The following is a 25,083-nucleotide window of genomic DNA, read 5'->3' on the forward strand; positions in this document are numbered from 1 at the left end:
TGCTCTTTCTCTAGTTGCAGCGAGCTGGGGCTTCTCTTGTTGAGGAGCATGGGCTCTAGGCACGTGGGCTTCAGTAGTTGTGACACCTGGGCTTCAGAAGTTGTGGCTTCTGAGCTCTAGAGCACAACCTCAGTAGTTGTGACACACGGACTTAGTTGCCCTGCGGCATGTGGGATCTTCCCGGACCAGGGCTCGAACCCGTGTCCCCTGCATTGGCAGGCAGATTCTTAACCACTGCACCACCAGGGAAGCCCTAAACATATTTAAATTAGCTCATTTAAAGTCTTTGTCTAGGACTTCCCTGGTGGCGCAGTGGTTGAGAATCTGCCTGCCAATGCAGGGGACACGGGTTCGAGCCCTGGTCTGGGAAGATCCCACATGCCGCGGAGCAACTAGGCCTGTGAGCCACAATTACTGAGCCTGCACGTCTGGAGCCTGTGCTCCACAACAAGAGAGGCTGCGGTAGTGAGAGCCCCGCACACCGCGATGAAGAGTGGCCCCCACTTGCCGCAACTAGAGAAAGCCCTCGCACAGAAACGAAGACCCAACACAGCTATAAATAAATAAAATAAATAAATAAATAAATTTAAAGTCTTTGTCTAGTAACATCTGGGCCTCTCAGGGCCAGTTTCTATTAAGTGCTTTTGTTCTTCTATATGGCCATACTTTCTTGGGTTTTTTGTGTGTTTGTTTGTTTTTGCATGGCTCATAGTTTTTTGTTGAAAACTGGACATTTAAAATAATATGGCAACTTTGGAAATCAGATACTCTCCCATCCCCAGGGTTTTTTTTTTTTTCTATTGGTTGTTGTTGTAGTAGTTGTTTGTTTAGTAACTTCTCTGAACTAATTATGTGAAGTCTGTATTGTTTGCTTTGTGTGGCCACTGATGTCTCTATTTGTTTAGCTTAGTAGTGAGCTAGCGATTGGAAGAGTGACCAACAAATCACCAGTGTTTGCTGAGGAGCTCTATGTGCATGTTGGGGTGCACCTTCAACACTTAGCAAGGTGTATGACAGCTCTGTCTTAACCTTCACTTCCTGCTTGTGCAGAGCCTCAAGGTCAGACAGAGATGAGAGCTTAGGGGCTTCTCAAGTCTTCCTTTTGCATGTGTACAGCCCTGTGTGTGTGTGTGGTCTCCTAGATTCCCAAGACTATGTTGGAGCTTTTCTTTTCTCTTTTTAAAATTAATTTTTATTGGAGTATAGTTGCTTTACAATGTTGTGTTAGTTTCTACTGTACAGCAAAATGAATCAGCTATACATATACATATATCCCCTCTTTTTTGGATTTCCTTCCCATTTAGGTCACCACAGAGCATTGAGTAGGGTTCCCTGTGCTAATATGGTAGGTTCTCATTAGTTATCTATTTTACACATAGTATCAGTAGTGTGTGTATGTATGTCAATCCCAATCTCCCAATTCATCCCACTCCCCTTCCCCCTTGGTATCCATACCTTTGAATATCTGTGTCTCTATTTCTGCTTTGCAGATTGGATCATCTATACCATTTTTCTAGATTCCACATATATGTGTTAATATATGGTATTTGTTTTTCTCTTTATGACTTACTTCACTCTGTATGACAGTCTCTGGGTTCATCCACGTCTCTACAAATGGCCTAATTTTGTTCCTTTTATGGCTGAGTAATATTCCATTGTATATACGTACCACATCTTCTTTATCCATTCCTCTGTTGATGGACATTTAGGTTGCTTCCATGTCCTGGCTATTGTAAATAGTGCTGCAGTGAACATTGGGGTGCATGTATCTTTTTGAATTATGGTTTTCTCTGGGTATATGCTCAGTAGTGGGATTGCTGGGTCATAGGGTAGTTCTATTTTTAGTTTCTTAAGGAACCTCCATACTGTTCTCCATAGTGGCTATATCAATTTACATTCCCACCAATGATGCAAGAGGGTTCCCTTTTCTCCACACCCTCTTCTGTGTTGGAGCTTTTCAAAGCCCCTATGGGTGAATATTTCTCAGCTGTTTCTTTTAAGCTTTTTGGTTAGTCTATTGTTGCTCCAAGTAGTAACTACTTCCTCAGGCAGCTGTGAAGTTAGAACACTTGCTTGTAACTGTTTTCAACAAATGCCCCTTGGGAGAAGGTTTTTTTATACTAGGTGAGTTCTGAGTCAGGTCAAGTACAGACTGACTTATAAGTGGGGTCTCCCAGGGAACCATCAGAAAGGTCAAATAATGACAGTTCTTTGGGAATGAGGATTTGAAAGGGCTCCAGCTCCATTCTGCTCTACCCAGTGACTACTAGGCTGTACCAGGAATGTGGGCTATTATTTTTCAAGACTATTGCAGAGATGAGAATGGGGGATGGGAGTAAGGGAAGTTAAAATGTCACAAAGCTTCTTGTTCTTCCTGAGATACAACTATTTATTGACTTAAAAATAAATGCTTCCTGTGTTGCTGCAAGGTTTGGTTAATTTCCAGAGCTCTGGAATAGTTTATTCTAATAATTTTGTCAGCTTTTATATTGCTTTTATGGATGAACAAAATTTTGGAGGTCCCTAATCTGCCATTTTTGCCAACAATACCCCATAACTTAATTTTAAAATAAAACTTTCCAGCCCTCATCTTCCTTGAAAGTTTTGAGCCACTTGGCTTTTGCCAGTCTTTCCTTCATTAAATACCCTCTTTTCTGCCTCTGTGGATACTCTTTTCCATTGTTCAGTGGACTCTCTTCCTCTGATTATCCTTTAGAATTTGATGTTTCTGAAAGTTCTGTCCTTGACTCTCTTATGTTTCCATTCCACACATCCTTCCTGGTTGATCTCACCTATACCTGTGATTTCAGTTGCCTCTTCTTTGACATAACTCTTAACTCCAAGTTTTAAATCTAGATTTCTTTTTATCTTTGGACTTATGTAACCACTGCCTCTTAGACATCTCCACTTCAGTGTCCTCTTTGACTTTGTCTCTTAGCATGGTCATAGGTGATCAGTTACCAAGTTCGATCACTCTACTTCCTGAATATCTGTAGAATCTATTTTCCCCATCCCTGATGCTACTTTCCTAATTAGGACCACATTTCTGTCTTGCTTAAACTATTGTAATACTTTCTTGTCTCTATGTCTCCAGTCTTGTTCTGCCTTTCATACATTTTCTATACTGCAGGTAGAACATGCTTTCTAAAAAACGCATTTCTTTTTGTCACTCCTTCACTGGGGAGACAATAGCTAGCAATATAGACACCATCCCTGCTTTCAGGGAACTTTGGGTATAGGGAGGGACACAGACACATACAATTCCGAGTGTGCTAGAGCAAGTACAGTGCACAAAGGAGAGGCATACACTCAACTGAGACTCAAGACATCAAGAAAATTTCAAAGGAGATGATGTCTAAGCTGAGATCTGCAGGTAGAGCAGAAATTTTAACAATGAAGGGAAGAATGGGAAAGAGTATTCCAGGCTGAGAGTGCATGTAGGAAGGCCTAGAGAAAGCATAGAATTGCAGGAAATGAAAGAAGTTCTGTATGTTGGAAAACTTTACATTGAGGAAGTAGAATCAGTTAAGCCTGAAGAGGTAAACTGGGGCCGTATCATACTGAAGCGATTTTTATTGGGAAGAAACATGATGAGTTTTACATATTAGAAAAAGCACCTTGGCTAGAGTATGGAGAATGCTTTGCATGAGAGGGTTGATTTGGAATCAGGGTGACCAGTTAGGAAGCTCTTGCAGTATTCCAGGCAAGAGATAATATTGATGTAGACATTTGGAATGGAGAAAGTCGGATCGATTTGAGAAGTGTTTTGGAAATAGAATTGTTGAATGTGGAGACCAAGGGAGAGAGAGGAACTAAGGAAAATTGTATTATTCAGTTAATAAAGCTATCTATTCCAATAGCTATTTAGAACATAGAGCTTTTTTAAAAAATTGAAATATAGTTGACTTACAATATTGTATTAGTTTCAGGTGTACAGCAAAGTGATTCTGATATGAATATATATATATATATATATATATATATATATATATATATATATATATATATATTCAGATTCTTTTCCATAATAGGTTAATACAAGATACTGAGTATAGTTCCCTGTGTTATACAGTAAATCCTTGTTTTTTATCAATTCTTTATATGGTAGTGTGTGTCTGTTAATCCCATATTCCTAATTTATTACTCCCCACCCTCTTTCCCCTTCAGTAACCAACCATAAGTTTGTTTTCTATGTCTTTGAGTCTGATTCTGTTTTGTAAATAAATTCATTTGTATTATTTTTCAGATTCCACATTTAAGTGATATAATATTTGTCTTTCTCTGTCTGACTTCACTCAGTATGATATTCTCTAGGTCCATCCATGTTGCTGCAAATGGCAATATTTCATTCTTTTTATGGGTGAATAATATTCCATTATATATATACCATATCTTCTTTACTCATTCACCTGTCGATGGACATTAGGTTGCTTCCATGTCTTGGCTATTGTAGCTAGTGCAGCTATGAATATTGGGGTATATATATCTTTTTGAATTAGAGTTTTCATCTTTTCTGTATATATGCCCAGGAGTGGGATAGCTGGATCATATAGTAGCTCTATTTTTAATTTTTTAAGGAACCTCCATACTGTTTTCCATAGTGGCTGCACCAATTTACATTCCCAGCAGCAGTGTACAAGGGTTCCCTTTTCTCCACACCCTCTCCAGCATTTGTTATTTGTAGAGTTTTTGATGATGGCCATTTGGACCGGAGTGAGGTGATACCTTATTGTAGTTTTGATTTGCATTTCTTAATAATTAGCAATACTGAGCATCTTTTAATGTACCTTAGAACATAAAGCTTTTATATATGTTTGTAAGTATGTATGCACTTCAGTGACAAGAAAGTATGTGGTGTTTTGTAGATTTTCTTTGTAAAATTATCTACGTCTGGTATAAGTCTAAGACCTAAGCTCCCCTGAATAGACTTTACTGTTCACTTGGTAGAAGCTAGTAAATGTAGACCTAATGCCTGGTCAATTTATTTCTGTGAGCCTGGCCTTGTATTTCCTATCAGGATTCATGATTAAAATTATCTCAACATTTCAGGTCAACTGTTTTTTTTTTTTTATCATAAGGATAAAACTACATAGTTGATACCATCAGCTTTCCCATGCTACAGAAGAATGTTTCTACTTTAGAATTTTCAGTATAAAGCAATCAAAAACTTTTGCAATTTTCTGTTTGTAGTATAGTAGAACATCTGACTAGAATAAAAGTCTTACTGATTTTAGGTTCAGTTTTGGTCACTTTTTATCAAATGAATTTATGTCTACATGACTAACTTTTGCTATCTGATTAAAAAGCATACTTTGAAATGTAGCATTCTTTGAATTTGAAGGCGTGTTTTAAAGTTTGTCATTTCATCACTAAGACCTGAAAAAAGAGTCATTGATCATTTTTGCAGAAGAGGTTTGGAAATTCATGTATTTGGACGTTCATATTCTTCTGCATGGACTTTGAAGAAATAATAATCCCATAACCACTATTCCCTGAACTATTCTAATATTTGTGAAATGGATGTGTGGTTGGATATGGTATTGTTAAACAAAAGTAGCTTTCAGTTTAATTTTAATCAGGATCATCAATCTATTTTTATTTTAGGAAATAAATGAAAATTTAATATTAATATTATTTTTTAAATGTTATAGAGGACATTTAAAATCTTCATGATAAAAAAAGAGAGAAATGATGATTTCCTTTTAATTAAAGACAAAAAAATCCCTTGACTCCAAAAAAGAAATCCTCTCTATTCTCAGTTGCTTTTAAAAATCTTGAACCTGTCAGTGAAATTGTGTAATCTAGTAATAACATGCCTAAGGCTTATTGCCTTTTCTTGGGCAACAGTATCAGCAAATGATGTGCTCTATCGATTTTAATCACATTGTTTTTACAGTTCCGTTGCAGTGTTTGGAAAACTCACCAAGTAAATAAATCTGTGGATACAGACACCTCTTTTTTTCTCTGAAAACCTAACCAATTATATATTATTCCTTCTTGATCAGTTGCTAAGTTATAACACAGAGTAGTAATATTTTGAGAGGCTGTGGTCTTGGCTAGGCTGAAATGTTCTTGATATTCAGCACTACATATTTTAAAAATAAAATTCTTATAAATGTGATATTTGAGTGCCTGTAGCATTCAGAATTTAACATTTAACAAGCTGCCTGTGGGCTAATCCAGCAAGCCATTCCCTCTACAACTCAATTGCATATATCTAGAGCAAGCTCCCATAAGGTTATATTCTAAGCTAGCTATGAGCTGATTTGATGGCAATTTGTATCTTGGAAACCATGTAGAACAATATTTGGAGCATTAGATTGAGAGATTATGACTGATAAAATAATTTTCTGATGCTACCATCTATTGGGTTTTGGCAGAGTTTCATAATAATCATAAAAACCTCCACTTATTAAAAGCTTACAATGTATCAGGGTTTTACATACATTATATCCTATCCTTATAACAATTCTGCCATGTAGGTATATAGACACCATCTATATACTTTGCATATAAGGAAGGTGAGACCACATAGGTTAAGTCACTAATGAGGAATTTGAACCTTGGTCTAACGGTAAAGCTCAGGTTCTTTCTGACTACCAAGGGCAAACGAATTTCATTTAAAATATTCTGTACATGTAAAATGGAACCATTGTCTGAGAAGACTTCTGAGATTTAAATGCTCATAAATTGTTCAGAAGTTTGGGGTCTTTAGACCCAAATGGTAGAACACTGCTGTTCTGTTTTTTGGGACTGATGTAGCTTTGTTTGCAGTAGTTCTGAATTTGGAGTAGGGATGTATGCGTGTGTGTATAAAATAAATAACTTAATATTTTTCTTTTTCTGTGGAAGTTATAGTGGGAAGGTTCCCTTGGTATTTTTTGTTATTCTGGAACTAATTAGAAATAAGCCATATATTTCCGTCACATTGAAACACTGACTCTAGTTAATTTGTCACTAAATTCTAATTTGTTCATATGGCAGTAGATTTGGATTGATTGTACTGTCTAGGACTTATTCTGCATACTTTAGAACTTTACAGTTTATATTTTCAGCATACGTTGAAGTCCTCTGTCCCTTCCATGCCTAAGCTGCAAATGCTTGCTGGAGGACTTAGTGTTGGCAGTTTGGTGGCTACTCTCTCTTCACTCCAAATCTGTGGCTAATTAGTGTCAGGGTTGGAAGTCTCACCTAAAACTACTTGCAGCAGCCCTTTCTTTCTGGCAGCTCTCTCAGAACGCGAACCTCACGTTCCACGCTACTTCATCTGTCTTTTGTGCCTAGTGGAGCCACTGTTCTTCAGTGAAGACACTCTTGTTAACCCTGATACTTCCTGGAAGTGCTTCTTCCCTCTTCTTATCTTAGCACAGACCTGACTTTCTCTCTCCCATTGTTCTTGCCTTCAAATGGAAATCACCTTCTTCTACTCCTCTTGAACCATAGGTTCTGGGCCCTTGCATGTGCTGGTGTCCCTGTCTAGAGAACCTTTCCTTGACTTGTTCACCAAGTGAACTCCAATTCATTCTTTAAGACTTAGTTTAATAGATGCAGAAAAAGGACAAAATTCACCATTCATTTATGATAAAAATTCTCTAGAAAGTGGGTGTAGAGGGAACATACTTCAACATAATAAAGGCCATATAGGATAAGTCCACAGCTAACATCATACTCAATGGTGAAAACCTGAAAGCATTTCCTGTAAGGTCAGGAACAAGGCAAGGATGTCTACTCTTGCTACTTTTATTCAACATAGTATTGGAAGTCCTAGTCATAGCAGTCAGACAAGAAAAAGAAATAAAAGGAATCCAAATTGGAAAGGAAGAAGTAAAGCTACCACTGTTTACAGATGTCATGATACTATACACAGAAAACCCTAAAGATGCCACCAAAAGAATTACTAGAGCTCATCAATGAATTTGGTAAAGCTGTAGGATCCAAAATTAATATATAGAAATCTGTTGCATTTCTATACACTAAGAACGAACTATCAGAAAGAGAAATTAGGGAAACAGTTCCATTTACCATCACATCAAAAATAATAAAATACCTAGGAATCAACCTATCTAAAGAGGTAAAAGAGCTGTTCTTGGAAAACTATGAGACACTGATGAAAAATTGAAAACAACAGAAATAGATGGAAAGAAATATTATGCTCATGGATTGGAAGAATTAATTTTGTTAAAATGACCATACTACCCAAGGCAATCTAGAGATCCAGTGCAATCCCTATCAAAATACCAATGACATTTTTCACAGAACTAAAACAAATAATTTAAAAATTTATATGGAAACAAAAAAGACCCCTAGTAGCCAAAATAATCTTGAGAAAGAAGAATAGAGGTGGAGGTATCATGCTCCCTGACTTCAGACTATACTACAAAGCTATAGTCATCAAAACAGTATGGTACTGGCACAAAAACAAACACATAGATCAATGGAACAGAATAAACAGCCCAGAAATAAACCCACACACTATGGTCAATTAATCTGTGACAAAGGAGGCAAGAATATACAATAGAGAAAAGACAGTCTCTTCAATAAGTGGTGCTGGGAAAACAGGACAGCTACATGGAAAATAATGAAATGAGAACATTTTCTCACACCATATACAAAAATAAATTCAAAATGGATTAAAAACCTAAATGTTAAGACTGGAAACCATAAAACTCCTAGAAGAAAACATAGGCAGAACACTCTGACATAAATAGTAGCAACATTTCTTTTTAATCTGTCTGCTAAAACAAAGAAAACAAAAGCAAAAATAAACAAATGGAACCTAATTAAATTTAAAAGCTTTTGCACAGCAGAGGAAACCATTGACAAAACAAAAAGACAATCTACTGAATGGGAGAAAATATTTGTAAATGATATGACCAATAATGGGTGAATATCCAAAATATACAAACAGCTCATACAACTCAATATCTAAAAAACAGGGCTTTGCTGGTGGCGCAGTGGTTAGGAATCCTGCCAATGCAGGGGATACGGGTTCGAGCCCTGGCCCAGGAAGATCCCACATGCCACAGAGCAACTGGACCTGTGTGCCACAACTACTGAGCCTGCACTCTAGAGCCCACGAGCCACAGCTACTGAACCTCTGTGCCACAACTACTGAAGCCCGTGTGCCTAGAGCCTGTGCTCCATAACAAGAGAAGCCACCGCAATGAGAAGCCTGAGCACCGCAGCGAAGAGTAGCCCCTGCTCGTCGCAACTAGAGAAAGCCCAAGTGCAGCAATGAAGACCCAACACAGCCAAAAATAAATAAATATTTTTAAAAAGGAAAGAATCTGATTAAAAGATGGGCAGAAGGCCTGAATAGACAGTTATCCAAAGAAGACATACAGATGACCAACAGACACATGAAAAGATGTTCAACATCACTAATCATCAGAGAAATGCAGATCAAAACTACAATTAGGTATCACCTTACACCTGTCAGAATGGCTGTCATCAAAAAAGCCACAAATAATAAATGCTGACGAGGTTTTGGAGAAAAGCAAACACTTGTCCATTGTTGGTGGGAATGTAAATTGGTACAGCCACTATGAAAAACAGTATGGAAGTTCCTCAAAAAACTAAATCTAGAGCTACCATATGATCCAGTAATTCCACTCTTGGGTATATATCCAAAGAAAACAAAAATACTAATTTGAAAAGATATATGTACCCCAATGTTTGTAGCAGCATTATTTATAATAGCCAAAGTATGGAGGCAAACTAAGTGTCCATCAACAGATGAATGGATAAAGAAGATGTGACACATATATACAATGGAATACTACTCAGCCATAAAAAAAATGAAAATTTTGCCATTTGCAACAACATGGATGGACCTGGAGGGTATTATGCTTAGTGAAAAAAGTCAGACAGAGAAAGACAAATACAGTATTTTATCACTTATATGTGGAATCTAAAAAATAAAACAAATGAATATAACAAAACAAAGAGACTCACAGATGTAGAAGGAAGAGGGGAGGGACAAGATATAGTGAGGGTATTAAGAGGTTCAAACTACTATGTATAAAATAAATAAGCTACAAGGATATATTGTAGTGCACAGGGAATATAGGCAATATTTTATCTTAAGTGTAAATGGAGTGTAATCCATAAAAATTTTTGAATCATTATGCACCTGAAACTAATATAATAATTATAAAAACTAATTATAGTAATTGTAAATCAACTATACCTCAATAAAAAAAGAAAGAAAAAAAAGACTTAGTTTAAATATCACTTATCCCATGAAACTTGTGACCGTTCCCTCAGCAAGTGAGTAATAATGATTTTTAAAGCAGTAATATGTACCAGACAAAGTTCTAGGCACTTTACAAATGTTTTGTAGTTAGTCCTCACAATTATCATTTAAGATAGTTACTACTATTAACTCCTCTTTACATATCCCGATTTGTACAGAGCTAGTTAGTAGAGGTGGGATTTGAATCCTGATCTCTATCATTCTAAAATTTTGTTTCCCACCTGATTATATTACTTCCCTGGTAACTTCCTCTTTTATATCACTTTTGTACTTTGTATATACTGATCATTATCTTTATCATAATCATTATTAGTAAGGCCCATGTCTTGATAATCTCTTTATTCCCAGCACCCAATACAATCCTTGGTATATAACAGTTATTCAAAAAATGTTTGCTAGATACATACATACACGGTTAGATAGCTGGATTCTCAGTTGGTCTGTTCTACTTCGACCTCTTGTGCTCTTTGCTTAACTCATTACTGCCCTCTGGACACTCTTCTTGGCCAGTCGTACAGAACTCTTGCCAGTAAGTGCCTTTTAGGTCTTATTTCCCCTGTCTTTCCTGTCTTGCTGAAATTAACAGGCATGCCACACTGACGCCGGAGATAGGACACTCTAAATGCTTTTGTTCTGGCCATAAGTCTGGGGTTTGTGTGCTGCAGATAAATGGCTCATCATTAGGAGTGAAGAAAACAGCTTCTTACCAAAAATAAGTATCCTTACTTGAGGTGGTTTGACTAGGGAGCCTGAGAAAGTTAACATATATATCCCGTGAATTTTTTTGGTCTTGGCTATGACATGCATGTTTTACATGAAAGAAACATGAACCAGTTATTGCTAGTTACATCATCTGCCAAAAATAGTGACCTTTTGTTGAATATGAGGATCTGAGTAATAATAAGGTTTATGACCAAGGCCTGTAGTTGTTCGAGACTGGTCTTAGCAGAAACCCTTAGAGTTTGACAATATGGTTTATCACTGAAATATTTATGTCTGTGCATCCTTTGAGATTCCTGAAAACCAAAAGTCTGGAATAGAACATAAGTTTGGGAGTGTAGTTATAACATCTTGTCTGATAGGGAAACTTTCAGAAGTAGGTGGAAATTTAGAGTACAGGATTGGGGTCAGGCTTGGTATGGGGGTTTTGGTGTTTTGCTGTAGAATGAGAGCTTCAAGATAGAGTGAGGGTTGGATTGTAGTGCAGTTTTTTGGCCAGGAGACTTCCTCAAGGATATTATTTGTTTACACGATAAGCCACTGGCTCTCTTACTCTAGGCAATTATATTGCATATTATGTTTGTAGGTTTGAAAATACTGTCTCTATCAATCAGTGAATGATTTTCAATCAGTAATCCTTATTTAATAATGGAGGCCTTTACTGGATACAAGATGACAAGGTGAATAGAACATAGTTCCTGCCCTGGAGGGGCTCACAGTTAAGAGAAGTATTTTTTCTTGTTGTTTTCTGTTTTCTTAAATTACTATTACTTAAACAGAAACTTGAAAACGGGGATCATGGAATCTGTTGTTGGTGTTTTGTTGCCGACTCTTTGGAGTTGTCAAGTTTTCAGACATCTGGCCACAAGACGAAGGTTGCCTGGATACCTCTAAATTGTGTTCCCAGTGTTTGAAATGACCTTGAGGGTCAGAATGCCTTTTCTCATACGGTATGAAACATCTGGGCTGGAGCATTATATCACACTTTGCTTAGCTAACTAGTTTCATGGAAAGTTGCTGGCTTTGGACAGTTCCTCTCTTTCAATACTCCTGGGAATATTTGACATACAGGAAAGATCTCTGGCCACACAGTTTTACATTAATAGATCTTATTAATCCAAAATTATTAATTGGTGCTTGATAAATGAAGCTAGCATAACTTTCAGATTTGCCATCAAATTCTTAAACTTATTGATCTGTTGCTAATTGGATTAAGATTCCTTTTGTGTGTGAGAACATTTAAATTCTAGTCTCTTAGAAAATTTCAATTATGTAATAAATACAGTGTTAACAGTAGTCACCATGTTATATATTAGATCCTTGGACCTTTTTCATCTTATAACTGAAAGTTTGTATCTAATACATGAGATGGTGAATGTGTTAATTAATTTGATGAGGGGGAATCCTTTCATAGTGTATACATTTATCAAATTATCATGTTGTGTATTTTAAGTATCTTAAAATTTTATTTATCAATTATTCCTCAGTAAAGTGGGAAAAGAGGAGTATTTTCTTTTAAGCATCCTGGATGGAGCACTGCTGAGTGTTCATGCCACAGTCCTCTGAGTGGTTCTACTTCTCTCCTAGAGTTTCTTGGCAATGTTGTGTTTTTTGCCTGCCTTAGCTACCTGTGGGCGCATTTACTCACTCTTCACCTATTATCCTCTGATTTCATGAGTGCGAAGATAGACTTACTTCTGTTTTCTTACAGTGTCTTTTCTTTTACACTTTATTTAGCTTTTTCCTTTCTAGCCAAGCACTACTCCTCCAGCCTTGCACCTCTTCGCCTTCCTCCTCCTCACTATCACCCTGCCCCCATGGTAAATCTTGGCTGCGCTGCTCTGTTAAAGGCGAAATTCAGATTGGCCGAGGTGAGTTTTGGGGCTGTAACCAGTTTGGCCTGCTCTGCGGTAGGAAAGCGGGATCCCCATTATAAAATTGAAACCTCCACAGTGGAGGTGAGGTCAACTACCACTTCGCTTCCTTTAAATGTCTGCTCCACCTCAGTTGATCATTAGAGGGAGTGATTCATCTTCTTAGACTTTTAGGACTAGGAACCTCAAGACATCCTAGTCTATGCTTAAATATCATCTATGGTTTCTTGCTAGCTGACCTTCCAGCCTCCACTTGGACACTTGTAGTGATGGAGATAGTCTTTCCTTTTATCTTTGACAGTTCTAAATGTTAGGAAGCCCTTTGTATCAGCTTGAAATTCACATGCAGGCTCTTTGAATCATGCAGAACTCTAATTCCTGTGCCTAATCCTCTTCACATCTATGAAGGGAGCCCTGACATTCCCTTTGAGTTTTTCCTCCTCCACATGACCCCCTCCTTTCTTTGGTAACTCTTCTGTACACCTGCCTATTTTTCTACCTAAGTGATTTGTGATTCTGGCTCTTCCCCACAAAATGAACACTCAGAAATTTTCGTTGAGTGTCTATTATGTACAAGGATAATTCTGTGCTGGCATAAATGTCCCTGACTTCAGGTTGCTTATAATGTATCAATACATGGGGAAAAAACACTGGATAATAATAGGAAAGAATCAGGGAGAGGGTCTCTCCAGCCTCTTTAAGCCAAACTTTCTTGGTAAAATCTCTGTTCTTACCTTAAACTGTCAGCATGGGGACCACATTTAAGATTGTCCCTTCAGATTAGAGCTTAATCAGTGAGGAATATTATGCAAATTAAAATTTAAAAACTGATAGCACGCATTAGCTGTTAAACATTTTTTAAATGTCTGAAATAATGTAAAATTTAAACATACTGTAGATCCTTTTATAAGACAACACAGACCAGTTTCCCTAATCATGACCTTAATGGAAATAGTAAACAAGTGCTGGTCTCATTTAAAATTAACAACACTATGTTCTAGAAAGCTCATTTGGCCCCTCTTTAGGTTCTGTAAGCATGTTATGAAAACAAGTAGTTGAAAAGTGAATATACAGTCATTCTGCTTGGTCTGCATTGTCAGACAATCCATAAGGTTTTTTTCTTCACTTGAATAGAACACATTTTTTACTGAATTGACTGACTGTTAGGTTCCTTGTAGACACAGTCTTAGCAAAGAAAACTAAAAAATTGCTTTTGGGGAAGAAAATTGTAGCTATTTATATCTCATAAAACCATTCTTGTGTTCATTTTCTTGAGGAAATTACTGTAAGTGTATCTTAGAGGGCCAGTGCATAAGAGACCTTTTTATGCTTAAATAAAAGCTCAGAGAGTTTCCATATCAGAGTTGTTCCATTGACTTGTCTTACTCCTGAAAATAAAATGAAAACCTTAGCCAAAGGAGAGCTCACATGTTAGTTAAGCATTGACATGATTTGACCTTATTTTATTTATTTGCATTATGTTTAATACCTATGCATGTCCAGTCTTTGGAGACACAAAGAAACACTATTATGTTAGAAGTTTCTTTGGTTTTCTGATATATTTTTTATATCAAAAGTCCTGTTTAAATGTAATTCCATGATTCTATAGAAGAAGAGCTATTCATCTTTGTGTTTACATAAAGATATGCTAGATTTGCAATAACTGATTCATTTTATGCCCCTAAAATATGAATGACATCATTTGGCCTGCTAGACAGTAGATTTATTTTAGTAACAAATCTTTCAGATAAATTCATAAATGAAAAAGAAAGAAATGTGAGTAAACATTTGTTCTATTTTGGTTTTTAAGCTAAAATAATTGGAATTCAGCCAGCCAAAAAGAAATTAAATTTGAAGTACAGTCCTTGTCAAGAAATTTTGCATGCAGCTATTCAACCTATTGTTTTAGAATTGCTGGGGTAAGAGAGTAGAACATTATGTTGGCAAATATAATAGTCGGTAAGTTGGACAGTAGAAATGTAGCTTGTCAGTGAGTACCAGGAACTCCTATGCTTTCTGAATATAGCTACCAAATACTTCTAGGGCAATGGATATGTCAGAAACTGAAGCAAAAAAGTACTCGTCAGAGGGCAGAGTCAAGATGGCATATTAGGAGGATGTGGAATTCGCGTCTCCTCACAACTAGGGCACCTACCAGGCACCGGTGGGGTACCACGGACACATAAGGGGACAAGAGGAAACCCCAGTGACCGGGTAGGATGTGGGGTGTGGGGGGAGTGAAGGGGGAGGAGAAGTGGGGGCGGGACGGGACTGGCGCCCCTGAGGGGTGGCTGGGGGAGGGGAAGGGATCCCACGCCAGAAGGGGGAAATTGGGTAACCACTGGGAGGGCAGAGGATCAAAAGGGAACGTGGCCAGGTTTCCCCTGACCACCTAGGCCCCCTCCAGCCACGCGGGTCCTGAGGGAGTGGGAGGGAGTGAAGGGGGAGCAAAACTAAAGGGTGGACCTCTGGGACAGCACCCCTGAGGGGCGGCTGGGGGAGGGGAGGAGTTCCTATGGCCAGCAGGACCCACCCACGGTTAGGGGCCCAGTGGAGTAGGGGGAGACCCAGGGGGAGACAGTGCGGGAGGGGCACAGAGGAACAGAAGGGAACGGGCCAGTGCTTTCCCTGTCCACTTAGGCACCGGGAAGCCTGTTGGGCTCCCAGGCCTAATCCTCTGCCCTCGGAGCCTCCCTCCTGCCGTGCAGAGCCCAAGCCCCCCACCACCACCAGGGCCCTACCTCCAAACTCAGGAACAAGTACTGCCTCTCCCTTCCGGACAGGTTGTAAGCAGAGATCCTGCCCCACTCTTGAATGTCGCCCTGGCTAGGCCCTGCCCCACCCTCAAATGTCAGCCCCCACCTGCCTAGGTCCCGCCCCACCCTAAACCCCACCCCTGCCTGAGTTCCACCCCTGCCTAAACTCCTCCCCCATAGCCAAGGCTTTATTTTATTTTTCTTTTTTCCTCTTTTAGATTGGGGTTCTGTTTTACCTTATTGATTCACTGTTGTTGATTCTTTTATATTTTTGTTTTTCCTAATACATCTTTTATTTTTCTAATTTTATTTTATTTTATTTTTTTAACATCTTTATTGGAGTAAAATTGCTTTACAATGGCGTGTTAGTTTCTGCTGTATAACAAAGTGAATCAGCTATACATATACATACATCCCCATATCTCCTCCCTCTTGTGTCTCCCTCCCACCCTCCCTATCCCACCCCTGTAGGTGGTCACAAAGCACTGATCTAATTTTATTTTATTCTTTATACTTTGTTAGTGATCTCTCCTTTTGGCTTGTTGCCCCTCCCCCCACTTTTTTCTTTTTTCTGCTGTGGTTTTATTTTACCTTGTTGCAGTTGTTTCAATTATAGTTTTATTTTTCCTAATATATTTTTTATCTTTCTAATTTTATTTTGTTGTTTTATTCTTTAATATTGTACTGCTCCTTTCTTTCTTTCTTTTTTTTTTCTTTACCACTCCACGAAGCATGCAGGATCTTGGTTCCCAGGCCAGAGGTTGGGCCTGAGCTCCTGTGGTGGGAGCTCCAAGTCCAAACTGCTGGACTAACAAAGAACCTCAGACCCCAGGGAATATCAATTGGAGTGAGGCCTCCTGGAGGTCCTCATCTCAGCACCAAGACCCAGCTCTATCCAACTGCCTGCAAACTCCAGGGCTGGACATCTCAGGCCAAACAACCAGTAAGACAGGAATACAGCACCATCCATCAAAAAAAAAAAAAAAAAAGAAACGACAAAAAAATATGTTACAGACAAAGGAGCAAGGTAAAAACCTACAAGACCAAATAAATGAAGATGAAATAGGCAACCTACCTGAAAAAGAATTCAGAGTAACGATAGTAAAGATGATCCAAAATCTTGGAAACAGAATGGAGAAAATACAAGAAACATTTAACAAGGAGCTGGAAGAATCAAAGAGCAAACAAACAATGATGAACAACACAATTACTGAAATTAAAAATACTCTAGAAGGAATCAATAACAGAATAACTGAGGCAGAAGAACGGATAAGTGAGCTGGAAGATAAAATGGTGGAAATAACTGCCAGAGAGCAGAATAAAGCAAAAAGAATGAAAAGAATTGAGGACAGTCTCAGAGACCTCTGAGATGACATTAAACACACCATAGGGGCTTCCCTGGTGGCGCAGTGGTTGAGAGTCTGCCTGCCAATGCAGGGGACATGGGTTCGAGCCCTGGTCTGGAAAGATCCCATGTGCTGCAGAGCAACTGGGCCCGTGAGCCACAATTACTGAGCCTGCGTGTCTGGAGCCTGTGCTCCGCAACAAGAGAGGCCGCGATAGTGAGAGGCCCGCGCACCGCGATGAAGAGTGGCCCCCGCTTGCCGCAACAAGAAAAAGCCCTCGCACAGAAACGAAGACCCAACGCAGCCATAAATAAATAAATAAATAAAAATTAAAAAAAAAAAACACCATAATTCGAATTATAGGGGTCCCAGGAGAAGAAGAGAAAAAGAAAGAGTCTGAGAAAATATTTGAAGAGATTATAGTTGAAAACTTCCTTAACATGGGAAAGGAAATAGTCAGTGAAGTCCAGGAAGCGAAGAGAGTCCCATACAGGATAAACCCAAAGAGAAACATGCCGAGACACATATAATCGAACTATCAAAAATTAAATACCAGAAAAAATATTAAAAGCAGCAAGGGAAAAGCAACAAATAGCATACAAGGGAAACCCCATAAGATTAACAGCTGATTTTTCAGCAGAAACTCTGCAAGCCAGAAGGGAGTGGCAGGACATATTTAAAGTGATGAAAGGGAAAAACCTACAACCAAGACTACTCTACCTAGCAAGGATCTCATTCAGATTCGATGGAGAAATTAAAACCTTTACAGACAAGCAAAAGTTAAGAGAATTCAGCACCACCAAACCAGCTCTACAACAAATGCTAAAGAAACTTCTCTAGGCAGGAAACACAAGAGAAGGAAAAGACCTACAAAAACAAACCCAAAACAATTCAGAAAATGGTAATAGGAACATACATATTGGTAATTACCTTAAATGTAAATGGATTAAATGCTCCAACCAAAAGACATAGACTGGCTGAATGGATACAAAAACAAGACCCATATATATGCTGTCTACAAGAGACCCACTTCAGACCTAGGGACACATACAGACTGAAAGTGAGGGGATGGAAAAAGATATTCTATGCAAATGGAAATCAAAAGAAAGCTGGAGTAGCAATAGTCATATCAGATAAAATAGACTTTAAAGTAAAGAATGTTACAAGAGACAAGGAAGGACACTACATAATGATCAAGGGGTCAATCCAATAAGAAGATACAACAATTGTAAATATTTATCCACCTCACATAGGAGCACCTCAATACATAAGGCAAATGCTAACAGCCATAAAAGGGGAAATTGAAAGTAACACAGTCATAGTAGGGGAGTTTAACACCCCACTTTCACCAATAGACAGATCATCCAAAATGAAAATAAATAAGGAAACACAAGCTTTAAATGACACGTTAAACAAGATGGACTTAATTCATATTTATAGGACATTCCATCCAAAAACAACAGAATACACTTTCTTCTCAAGTGCTCATGGAACATTCTCCAGGGTAGATAATATCTTGGGTCACAAATCAAGCCTTGGTAAATTTAAGAAAATTGAAATCGTATCAAGTATCTTTTCCGACCACAATGCTATGAGACTGGATATCAATTACAGTAAAAAATCTGTAAAACATACAAACATATAGAGGCTAAACAGTACACTACTAAATAACCAAGAGATCACTGAAGAAATCAAAGAGTAAATCAAAAAATACCTAGAAACAAATGACAATGAAAACACGATGACCCAAATCTTGTGGGATGCAGCAAAAGCCATTCTAAGAACGATGTTTATAGCAATACAATCCTACCTCAAGAAACAAGAAAACTCTCAAATAAACAACCTAACCTTACACCTAAAGCAATTAGAGAAAGTAGAACAAAAACCCCCAAAAGTTAGCAGAAGGAAAGAAATAATAAAAATCATATCAGAAATAAATGAAAAAGAAATGAAGGAAACAATAGCAAGGATCAATAAAACTAAAAGCTGCTTCTTTGAGAAGATAAAGAAAATTGATAACCCATTAGCCAGACTCACCAAGAAAAAAAGGGAGAAGAATCAAATCAACAGAATTAGAAATGAAAAAGGAAAAGTAACAACTGACACTGCAGAAATACAAAGGATCATGAGAGATTACTACAAGCAGCTATATGCCAATAAAATGGACAACCTGGAAGAAATGGACAAATTCTTAGAAAAGCACAACATTCTGAGACCGAACCAGGAAGAAATAGAAAATATAAACAGACCAATCAGAAGCACTGAAATTGAAACTGTGATTAAAAATCTTCCAACAAACAAAAGCCCAGGACCAGATGGCTTCACAGGTGAATTCTATCAAACATTTAGAGACGAGCTAACACCTATCCTTCTCAAATGCTTCCAAAATATAGTAGAGGGAAGAACACTCCTAAACACATTCTATGAGGCCACCATCACCCTGATACCAAAACCAGACAAAGATGTCACAAAAAAAGAAAACTACAGGCCAATATCACTGATGAACATAGATGCGAAAATCCTGAACAAAATAGTAGCAAATAGAATCCAACAGCACATTAAAAGGATCATACACCATGACCAGGTGGAGTTTATCCCAGGAATGCAAGCATTCTTCAGTGTATGCATATCAATCAATGTGATACACCATATTAACAAATTGAAGGATAAAAACCATATGATAATCTCAATAGATGCAGAAAAAGCTTTTGACAAAATTCAACACCCATTTATGATAAAAACTCTCCAGAAAGTACGCACAGAGGGAACCTACCCCAACATACTAAAGGCCATAAACGACACACCCCCAGCCAACATCGTTCTCAATGGTGAAAAACTGAAACCATTTCTTCTTAGATCACGAACAAGACAAGGTTGCCCACTCTCACCACTATTATTCAACATAGTTTTGGAAGTTTTAGCTACAGCAATCAGAGAAGAAAAAGAAATAAAAGGAATCCAAATCGGAAAAGAAGAAGTAAAACTGTCACTGTTTGCCGATGACATGATACTATACATAGAGAATCCTAAAGATGCTACCAGAAAACTACTAGAGCTAATCAATGAATTTGGTAGTGTAGCAGGATACAAAATTAATGTACCGAAATCTCTTGCATTCCTATACATTAATGATGAAAAATCTGAAAGAGAAATTAAGGAAACACTCCCATTTACCATTGCAACAAAAAGAATAAAATACCTAGGAACAAACCTACTTAAGGAGGCAAAAAACCTGTATGCAGAAAACTATAAGACACTGATGAAAGAAATTAAAGATGATACAAACAGATGGAGAGATATACCATGTTCTTGGATTGAAAGAATCAACATTGCGAAACAGACTATACCACCCAAAGCAATCTATAGATTCAGGGCAATCCCTATCAAGCTACCATTGGCATTTTTCACAGGACTAGAACAAAAAATTTCACAATTTGTCTGGAAACACAAAAGACCCCGAATAGCCAAAGGACTCTTGAGAAAGAAAAACGGAGCTGGAGGAATCAGGCTTCCTGACTTCAGACTATACTACAAAGCTACAGTAATCAAGACAGTATTGTACTGGCACAAAAACAGAAATATAGATCAATGGAACAGGTTAGAAAGCCCAGAGATAAACCCACGCCCATATGTTCACCTTATCTTTGATAAAGGAGGGAAGAGTATACAATTGAGAAAAGACAGCCTCTTCAATAGGTGATGCTGGGAAAACTGGACAGCTACATGTAAAAGAATGAAGTTAGAACACTTCCTAACACCATACACAAAAATAAACTCAAAATGGGGGATTTGATTGCTGGACTTCGACAGGAGTGGGAGAAATAGAGACTCCACTCTTGGAGGGCACACACAAAGTAGTGTGCACATTGGGACACAGGGGAAGGAGCAGTGACCCCATAGGAGACTGAACCAGACCTACCTGCTAGTGTTGGAGGGTCTCCTGCAGAGGTGGGGGGTGGCTGTGTCTCACCATGAGGTCAAGGACACTGGCAGCAGAAGTTCTGGGAAGTACTCCTTGGCGTGAGCCCTCCTAGAGTCCACCATTAGCCCCACCAAAGAGCCCAGGTAGGCTCCAGTGTTGGGTCGCCTCAGGCCAAACAACCAACAGGGAGGGAACCCAGCCCCAGCCATCAGCAGACAAGTGGATTAAAGTTTTACTGAGCTCTGCCCACCAGAGCAACAGGCAGCTCTACCCACCACCAGTCCCTCCCATCAGGGAGCTTGCACAAGCCTCTTAGCCTCATCCACCAGAGGGCAGACAGCAGAAGCAAGAAGAACTACAATCCTGCAGCCTGTAGAACAAAAACCACATGCACAGAAAGATAGACAAGATGAGAAGGCCGAGGGCTGTGTACCAGATGAAGGAACAAGATAAAACCCCAGAAAAACAAGTAAATGAAGTGGAGATAGGCAACCTTCCAGAAAAAGAATTCAGAATCATGATAGTGAAGATGATCCAGGACCTCGTAAAAAGAATGGAGGCAAAGATCGAGAAGATGCAAGGAATGTTTAACAAAGACCTAGAAGAATTAAGGAAAAAACAGAGATGACCAATACAAGAACTGAAATGAAAAATACACTAGAAGGAATCAATAGCAGAATAACTGACGCAGAAGAACAGATAAGTGACCTGGAAGACAGAATGGTGGAATTCATTGTTGTGGAACAGAATAAAGAAAAAAGAATGAAAAGAAATGAAGACAGCCTGAGACCTCAGGGACAACATTAAACACAACAACATTCGCATTATAGGGGTCGCAGAAGGAGAAGAGAGAGAGAAAGGACCCGAGAAAATATTTGAAGAGATTATAGTCGAAAACTTCCCTAACATGGGAAAGGAAATAGCCACCCAAGTCCAGGAAACACAGAGAGTCCCAGGCAGGATAAACCCAAGGAGAAACATGCCGAGACACATAGTAATCAAATTGACAAAAATTAAAGACAAAGAAAAATTATTGAAAGCAACAAGGGAAAAACGACAAATAACATACAAGGGAACTCCCATAAGGTTAACAGCTGATTTCTCAGCAGAAACTCTACAAGACAGAAGGGAGTGGCCGGACATATTTAAAGTGATGAAAGGGAAGGACCTACAACCAAGATTACTCTACCCAGCAAAGATCTCATTCAGATTCAATGGAGAAATCAAAAGCTTTACAGACAAGCAAAAGCTAAGGGAATTCAGCACCACCAAACCAGCTCTACAACAAATGCTAAAAGAACTTCTCTAAGTGGGAAACACAAGAGAAGAAAAGGACCTACAAAAACAAACCCAAAACAATTTTAAAAATGGTAATAGGAACATACATATGGATAATTACCTTAAACGTGAATGGATTAAATGCTCCAACCAAAAGACTCAGATCGCTGAATGGATACAAAAACAAGACCCATATATATGCTGTCTACAAGAGACCCACTTCAGACCTAGGGACACATACAGACTGAAAGTGAGGGGATGAAAAAAGATATTCCATGTAAATGGAAATCAAAAGAAATCTGGAGTAGCAATACTCAGATAAAATAGACTTTAAAATAAAGAATGTTACAGGAGACAAGGAAGGACTCTACATAATGATGAAGGGCTCAATCCATGAAGAAGATATAACAATTATAAATATATATGCACCCAACATAGGAGCACCTCAATACATAAGGCAACTGCTAACAGTGATAAAAGAGGAAATGGACAGTAACACAATAATAGTGGGGGACTTTAACACCTCACTTATACCAATGGACAGATCATCCAAACAGAAAATTAATAAGGAAACACAAGCTTTAAATGATACAATAGACCAGATAGATTTAATTGATATTTATAGGACATTCCATCCTAAAACAGCAGATTACACTTTCTTCTCAAGTGCGCACGGAACATTCTCCAGGATAGATCACATCTTGGGTCACAAATCAAGCCCCAGTAAATTTAAGAAAATTGAAATCATATCAAGCATCTTTTCTGACAACAACGCTATGAGATTAGAAATCAATTACAGGGAAAAAAACATAAAAAACACAAACACATGGAAGCTAAACAATAAGTTACTAAATAACCAAGAGATCACTGAAGAAATCAAAGAGGAAATCAAAAAATACCTAGAAACAAATGACAATGAAAACACGACAACCCAAAACCTGTGGGATGCACAAAAGCCATTCTAAGAGGGAATTTTATAGCAGTACAATCCTACACCAAGAAACAAGAAAAATCTCAAATAAGCAACCTAACTTTACACCTCAAGCAATTAGAGAAAGAAGAACAAAAAACCCCCAAAGATAGCAGAAGGAAAGAAATCATAAAGATCAGAGCAGAAATAAATGAAATAGAAACAAAGAAAACAATAGCAAAGATCGCTAAAACTAAAAGCTGGTTCTTTGAGAAGATAAACAAAATTGATAAACCATTAGCCAGACTCATCAAGAAAAAGAGGGAGAGGACTTAAAGCAATAAAATTAGAAATGAAAAAGGAGAAGTTAAAACAGACACCGCAGAAATTCAAATCATCCTAAGAGACTACTACAAGCAACTCTATGCCAGTAATATGGACAACCTGGAAGAAATGGACAAATTCTTAGAAAGGTATAACCTTCCAAGACTGAACCGGGAAGAAATAGAAAATATGAACAAACCAATCACAAGTAATGAAATTGAAACTGTGATTAAAAATCTTCCAACAAACAAAAGTCCAGGATCAGATGGCTTCACAGGTGAATTCTATCACATTTAGAGAAGAGCTAACACCCATCCTTCTCAAAGTCTTCCAAAAAATTGCAGAGGAAGGAACACTCCCAAACTCATTCTATGAGGCCACTATCACCCTTATACCAAAACCAGACAAAGATACTACAGAAAAAGAAAATTATAGACCAACATCACTGATGAATATAGATGCAAAAATCCTCAACAAAATAGTAGCAAACAGAATCCAACAACACATTAAAAGGATCATACACCATAATCAAGTGGGATTTATCCCAGGAATGCAAGGATTTTTCAATATATGCAAACCAGTGTGATACACCAGATTAACAAATTGAAGGATAAAAACCGTATGATCATCTTAATAGATGCAGAAAAAGCTTTTGGCAAAATTCAACACCCATTTATGATAAAAACTCTCTAGAAAGTAGGCATAGAGGGAATCTACCTGAACATAATAAAGGCCATATACAACAAACCCACAGCAAACATCATTCTCAATGGTGAAAAACTGAAAGCATTTCCTCTAAGATCAGGAATGGGACAAGGATATCCACTCTCACCACTATTATTCAACATAGCTTTGGAAATCCTAGCCACAGCAATCAGAGAAGAAAAAGAAATAAAAGGAATACAAATTGGAAAAGAAGAAGTAAAACTGTCACTGTTTGCAGATGACATGATAGTATACATAGAGAATCCTAAACATGCCACCAGAAAACTATTAGAGCTAATCAATGAATTTGGTAAAGTTGCAGGATACAAAATTAATGTGCAGAAATCTCTTGCATTCCTATACACTAATGATGAAAAATCTGAAAGAGAAATTAAGGAAACACTCTCATTTACCGTTGCAACAAAAAGAATAAAATGCCTAGGAATTAACCTACCTAGGGAGACAAAAGACCTGTATGCAGAAAACTATAAGACACTGATGAAAGAAATTAAAGATGATACAAACAGATGGAGAGATATACCATGTTCTTGGATTGGAAGAATCAATATTGTGAAAATGACTATACTACCCAAAGCAATCTACAGATTCAATGTAATCCCTATCAAATTACCAATGGCATTTTTTACAGAACTAGGACAAAAAATCTTAAAATTTGTATGGAGGCACAAAAGACCCCACATAGCCAAACCAGTTTTGAGGGCTAAAAACAGCTGGAGGAATCAGATTCCCTGACTTCAGACTATACCACAAAGCTACAGTAATCAAGACAAGGTGCTGGTGCAAAAAGATAAATATAGATCAATGGAACAGGATAGAAAGCCCAGAGATAAACCCACGCACCTGTGGTCAACTAATCTATGATAAAGGAGTCAAGGATATACAATGGAGAAAAGACAGTCTCTTCAAGTGGTGCTGGGAAAACTGGACAGCTACATGTAAAAGAATGAAATTAGAACACTCCCTGACACCATA

The 25,083-nt window shown here is 38.0% G+C and overlaps 1 protein-coding gene across 6 annotated transcripts in view; it reads left to right on the forward strand.

The window, feature by feature from the left end:
• The window catches only part of STK33 (serine/threonine kinase 33), a 205,349-nt gene that overhangs the window by 83,609 nt on the left and 96,657 nt on the right, over positions 1–25,083 (forward strand). For 3 of the 6 annotated variants that reach the window (XM_082341580.1, XM_082341574.1, XM_082341576.1), the window contains one exon: positions 14,893–15,063. The exons of 1 other annotated variant lie outside the window; for it this stretch is intronic. The gene's annotated coding sequence lies outside the window, so the exon portion shown is untranslated. Of the gene's footprint in view, positions 1–9,261; positions 12,847–14,892; positions 15,064–25,083 lie in introns of those variants that run through there. 2 more of the 6 variants (XM_082341575.1, XM_082341577.1) reach the window with 2 other exon arrangements.

This window comes from Balaenoptera borealis (assembly GCF_965194805.1).
Source record: "Balaenoptera borealis genome assembly, chromosome: 11".
Taxonomy (NCBI): Eukaryota; Metazoa; Chordata; class Mammalia; order Artiodactyla; family Balaenopteridae; genus Balaenoptera; species Balaenoptera borealis.